The sequence below is a fragment of the Zootermopsis nevadensis genome, unplaced genomic scaffold (assembly GCF_977971745.1).
Source record: "Zootermopsis nevadensis isolate Lab colony 2312 unplaced genomic scaffold, Znev_1.0 Znev_ptg000061l, whole genome shotgun sequence".
NCBI classification, from domain to species: domain Eukaryota; kingdom Metazoa; phylum Arthropoda; class Insecta; order Blattodea; family Termopsidae; genus Zootermopsis; species Zootermopsis nevadensis.
Genome location: NW_028259192.1, coordinates 2394804 through 2400936, shown reverse-complemented (window position 1 = coordinate 2400936; position 6133 = coordinate 2394804). Strand labels below are relative to the sequence as shown.

The window sequence follows — 6133 nt, the reverse complement described above, 5'->3', positions numbered from 1 at the left end:
TCATACATTCAGTCCCCACTACCACATTCACGCATCGACGAATCACAAGAGTTACCAGCAGGAACAAATATCTCTTATTCGCCGTTGCTTAGCAACGTCTTCTCGGCCTGGTCCTATAGACCACGCCTATCTGATACCAAGCAACAAGGCCACGCCCATAAATCCCTGTTCATCATTCCTTTTGATTTATCTCAAAAACGTTTTACAGTATCTTTTTATATTATGTCTTACCCCTTAGTAGCTATATGGTCCCGCCGAGCAGTAGTGGTGGTTGGGTGGTATTTGCTCTGAAAGGTGTTACGAAGAACTTTAAAATAAAACTTTATTCTTGGGTAAAGAAAAATGTGAAATATAAGGAATAACATTATGTCATGGCTTTATTTTCAATTGGATAGATTGAAAATAAAATCTTAAAACGTGATCTTGTTCGAGTGTGAAGTAACGTGGTATATGCTTACCCCTGGACATCGGTTCGTGTCTCGCTGAGTTAAACATGAATCTTGAAAACGTTTGCTCGCAGAAGCGTCTTATTGTGGTTTCGTTGCAACAAGACTGTCTGTTGGTTACAAAATTTTCAGTTCTGGTTATGTTTAAGACAGATATATCAAATTAATCACATGATAAAGGCTCCTACATTTTCTGCTCGATTCAAAATCCTAACAGCGATACAAATATTTTCAAATTCTGCTAAATATATGACGTCACCCACTTGCTGTGTTTCTTATCCAATTAAAATGTTAATCGCTTTAGTGATGTCGGCTGTGTTATAGCAGGAACGCGGATAGAAAAATGTTATCTGCATCTTGAAGTGCAATGACGAGAATTCTGAAGTCAGGTGATCTTGGTGGTCATGTAATTGAGCGACCACGGCCAATATATTTCTCAACGCAGTGCAAGATTTTTGTTACGATACAAGGAATCTGCATAGCGGAAAGTTCTGGAGTTATGGTGTAGCCTAGAATTAGGGCTTAACGCCGTGTTTTAAATTTCTAAAAGAAGATTGCATATAAAATGGTCTCAGGTTTGTAATTGCCCTCAAAATTCTTGTGAAAGGGGCAGATTTTGAACGTCGCGAAGGTTTTGGAATTATAAAATTAGACTAAAGTCACATTCTTAACGTTAGCCCAAGCCTGAAAGTTGAGCACCTAGAGATCGCCACTGTCGAGACTTCCTTTCCGTGCCTCCATCATAAATGCTACGGGGGGACAGCGAGTACCTCTGAAACGTCGGACATATCACAGACCATACAACACAAAATCTCATAAGACACTCATCGCTGTGAGAACATGAAATCAAAACCTGTTAGATCCTTGGTTTAATGACGTTTTTCCAACTACATAGATTATGCTTGTAAAGCGTGGAATAATTATGTGACTGATAAATTTGAGGACGTGTTGCTGTGTGAAAGGATTTGTCTTGGGGACTGAGGAAATTACGAAGATCCTTTCTTTGGACAGCTGTATCCGAGCCGAGAGTGTAACGCGGTATCTCCCGGCTGTAGATCAAATCCCGATTGTCTAGTCTGTAGTGAACTGCCCCAAAGACTTAATTTAATTTGAGCCAATGTTTTAAGTTCCACGCCACTTCGTGTAGGCCCTCGTGGGCCCATGTAGAGTTTCGTTGGCTGGGTTTTAAGCTTACTCCGTCCTTACACTGCATAGGTAGGCTTATTGGGCTACGTAATAGACTGACATCGGCTTAGTAATTGGCCTAATAGACTGAGGTAGGCCTGTAAGGCTAAGTAACTTTCATATTACACTAACTGTCTGAACCGAGAACCTAATAGTCGCTCAGTTTTTAAAGACTTTCCTTCCTATTGTGAAAACCAAACGTTCATTAACTTCTTTAAAATATATATTGTTTAAATCTTGTCCGTCTAATCACAATAAATTCTTATTAAATATTAAAATGGTCTAATGTAAATCGAATATTTCGATAAAGAACATCATTTAATATTTTAAATATTTTAAATGTTAATTAATGTAATATTTTAATATTTTATTATTATTAATTTATCGAATATTTCGATAAAGAACATCATTTAATATTTTAAATATTTTAAATGTTAATTAATGTAATATTTTAATATTTTATTATTATTAATTTATCGAAATATTCGATTTACATTAGACCATGGTCTAATGTAAATCGAATATTTCGATAAAGAACATCATTTAATATTTTAAATATTGTAAATGTTAATTAATGTAATATTTTAATATTTAATAAGAATTTATTGTGATTAGACGGACAAGATTTAAATAATTTAAACAATATATATTTATTATATCACAATATGACGCAACTTTACCATTTTTCTTTAAAATAGTCCGTCACTGACCGAGCGCTCTTGATCGAGGTAAATCTAGTCCAAAGGCTGATACCCTTTTTATTTAAAAGTCATTTTAATATTATTATTCCATGCATAAAGCGATCTGCATCAATCTCAACAAGACGTGTGCAAAGAGCCTTTAATTTTGAAACAGGAAAAATTGATTCGTATTTTACCAAACAGTTTCTCTATACTTAAATTCTGAATGATTTGTGGAAGGACCATTGGGTTTTAGGTCATATTAAAGTGTAGTTCTGCCTTTGTCCGCCTCGAGGAGCTACTAATGACAGGGTGAAACCCTACTTCGACAAAAGGGATGGTTCCCCATTATTAAATATTCATTAGCACTCTGCTTTCAGCCACTTATAAAAATTCAAGAATATCCTTTTTATTTGCTAAAAGATGTACGTAATATAAGAAACTTCTAGTCCGTAATTTAACAGTCACGGGCAGGTTTTTTGAACGGCCAAAAAAAAAATTTTTTTTGTTCCAAATGACAAAAACCGAACGCATTTCGCGAGCGACTGCAAGTTGTCATTTGTATTAGGAATTGCTTTCCGAGAACAGAGAGCGATATTGTGTTATGAATGAGACGTGGATGTATGCATTTTGCTTACTACTCAATGCGTGCTACATATTTGGCTCATCTCACCTTCCGTGAAATAATCAAACGACTAATATCTGGCAAAGATAACAAATTATGAATAATCTTCATTATACATTTTTCTAAAAGTTATTTTGAGTGACCTATTCTCACTCACGCCCACGTCATCAAATTCCATGCCTGTACAAATTAGTAAGTAAAATAAGTTTTTATTTGAAATAAAAGTAGCCTCTTCCAAATGCGAGTACAATATTGTGGAAAAGAAGTTTTCACCGGGAAATATATTTCATCTCCATTTAACAAATCTTATGAGAATTGTGAGTCGAATATTGATGTCTTCTGGGTTGTAGAGACGAGTAGCCTGGTAGGAGTTTACCACCATTTCAGAGGTCCTGATGATGGAGGCGGCAAGGATCTCCGAAACGTCGGTAAACTTCTACCAGGCTACTCGTCTCTACAACCCAGAAGACAGAGCCATTTTTCATGAACCATGTACTTTATTTGTTAAGGGAAAGAAATGTCTTACTAAACAATGCTATTTTTAGGTTTAACAATTAACTTGTATTTCGAAAAATTTGCAGTTTTTGCCGATTTGCATATTTGAAAATAATCTGGTCTTCTCAGAGGGTGTTTTTTTCTAAAATCCGTTGAAACCCCTCCCTCAAAATTTATTCAAAAATTCTCGTGACGGAAATCTTCATCAAATAAGGGTATATATCGTTCTATCAAACAATAGTAATGGTTTTTATGGTTCTTAAATGGTTTTGTCTGAGGCAACATTAACTTTCCTCTTTCCTGGTTAATACGAAGGCCCATGTTTCACAGGTGTCATGCGCGCACCTGGTGTTAAAAACGCTAACTGCTACCTTATAATTATGCCAGAAGGCTATGTCCGCATTTCGTATGTCGTTCTCTGTAACCAATTATTTAACGAAGAATACTAAGTTGACACACAGCGCGGATAGAACAGGAAGGAGATAAACATTAATATTCGATTAAAAAGTGAATATAAGCCTACTTATACACGTGGAATGAAGAATGTACGAATAAAAACACGTATATAAATACGAAACTGGCAATTTTGTGTTCCTTTGTCATTTTATTGTGTTCACTTCTAAATTACACGTTTCGGAATGACTTTGTATGGTCCTGACACTTTCATGTGTGTCCTGTGTCACGATGTGCTGAGTACTGAGTAAAAACATGTAGTGAAACTAGCAGTGGATACCAGACGAAAAATTCAGCACGAACTTTTACGATATGTTCTGAACTAAAATTAGTACAACTTTTTAAAAATAGATCGCAACTTGCATATCGTACACCTTGCTGAACTGAATACATAGAACAGATATATTCTTGAGAAGCTGGTAGGCATTAAACTGGTAAAATTATCATCCCTTATGCAACTAGAAGCTTCTTTATTGTTTTAACAAAACCCACCACTTGTATCTATAATCGGCCACATGGAACTATTACGTAATGTTTTATCATGTTTTTTTTAAAAAAAACCATTTTAATATTATTCTCCATCTACGACTTTATCTCTTAAATTTCAAATTTCAAATTTTAAATTTTCAGAAATTTCAACTAAAATTCTGTATTAATTTTTAATCTCTCCCCTGGTGCTGCATACACCATACAAAACATGTGAATACATAAATTGCGTATCTAATTATTTATTAAGTAACCTGTAAATTAAATACACATTTTCGAAATCATAAAAAAAATGTTTATAATTCCTATTTTCAGTGTTTTGAAGCCCGTACTTTAGATAAAATGTAGGCACACTGCATAAGAGTATTTTTACATTTATTTCCAATCCTCTGGTTCGTTGTACCATATGGTACAAAGAATAATAACTTGTGAGAACGATTATTTCCTCGGTGTAATAAATCATAAGGAGACGTAAATCTGTAGTAGGGGCCTGCCTTTTGAGAGTTATGGGAACGGATCAGATGCCTTCCTACAGCTTCGATTTATTCGAGAAAAGTTCGCACACAAAAACAAAACACACAACTGCAATATATTATATATAAAATTATTGCTGTTAGGGGATGATGGGGAAACATGGTACTATATTTAAATAACGCCGAATAATTCCCCAGTTTGCTGCCCTGCAAACAACGGACGCAGATTACACAAATTATATCCTGTAGAATATTTTGTTTCCGGTCAATGGTGCCACAACTTTGTCCACATATTAAATAGGCAAAGTGGAGTCGACATATCAGGATATATTAACTTTATCAATGTACGCAGCTATTAATTCAGATTGTCCCATTACTTGAGAATAAGCTCTTCGTAGATCCAATTAATCACGTTGTCTTTAATGTTTGGCATCATATCCAATATACACTTTAAATCTCAATGGTAACTATATGTACCACTTCTTATAACATTCGCAGGCTCTGAACTTTTCTCACAGAGTGTACTTCTGGATTTCATGATATTCTTAGGTTTAACAGTGCCAATTTCCCTGACCAGTTGATATTTTTAATGGAGACGAGTTGTGTTTTCTTTGAGGTACGGAATGAATGTGTGGTATCGTAATGCGTGTAGTTTTTAAGGATTTTGCGTTGGGGGGGGGGGGGGGGGGTCATGCACTTCAGATTCCTGCGTTATAGTAACTGCTTCATTTGAAGAAAAGTTGAGGAAATTTTCTCGGAAGTAGAATTATTTATAGTTTTCTCTCTCTAAAATGTTATGCATAAAATTATCCTAAAAATTAGGCACATTCATTGATTAATATTTTTTTTATGTTCTCTTAACCAGAGACATTGTACAATCTGGAGAATTTAAAAGATGTACAATGATTATTAATCTACTAGTGTTCTATTTAGGAAAATACTTAAGACAGTTTTACGAAGTCGATGTAAATATTTAGGAATAAATAGGCTGTTTCTAACAATTGTTATAAAATATTCGTAATGTCTTGCTGTGTACGTATAATATTTAAAATATCCAGAATTTCATTTGGTGATGTTTCCCAGCTTCCAGTGTGCAACTGCGTTCAGAGGTCTGCTATGAAATGCGTAATTATATTTAATATTCAGGCCAGATTAATTCGCTTAAATTTGTCATTTTTATATAAAAAAACATGAGGTTTCATTGATGCTATTAGTGAAGAAGGAAGCTATTATACATTTATGTATGAATCTTTGTCCGAAACAGAACCAATTACCTTTTACATTATTCGC

The 6133-nt window shown here is 34.6% G+C and overlaps 1 protein-coding gene across 4 annotated transcripts in view; it reads left to right on the top strand.

Moving 5' to 3' along the window:
- LOC110835676 (uncharacterized) overlaps nt 1–6133 on the top strand; it is a 432687-nt gene that overhangs the window by 364429 nt on the left and 62125 nt on the right. The window lies entirely within an intron of this gene.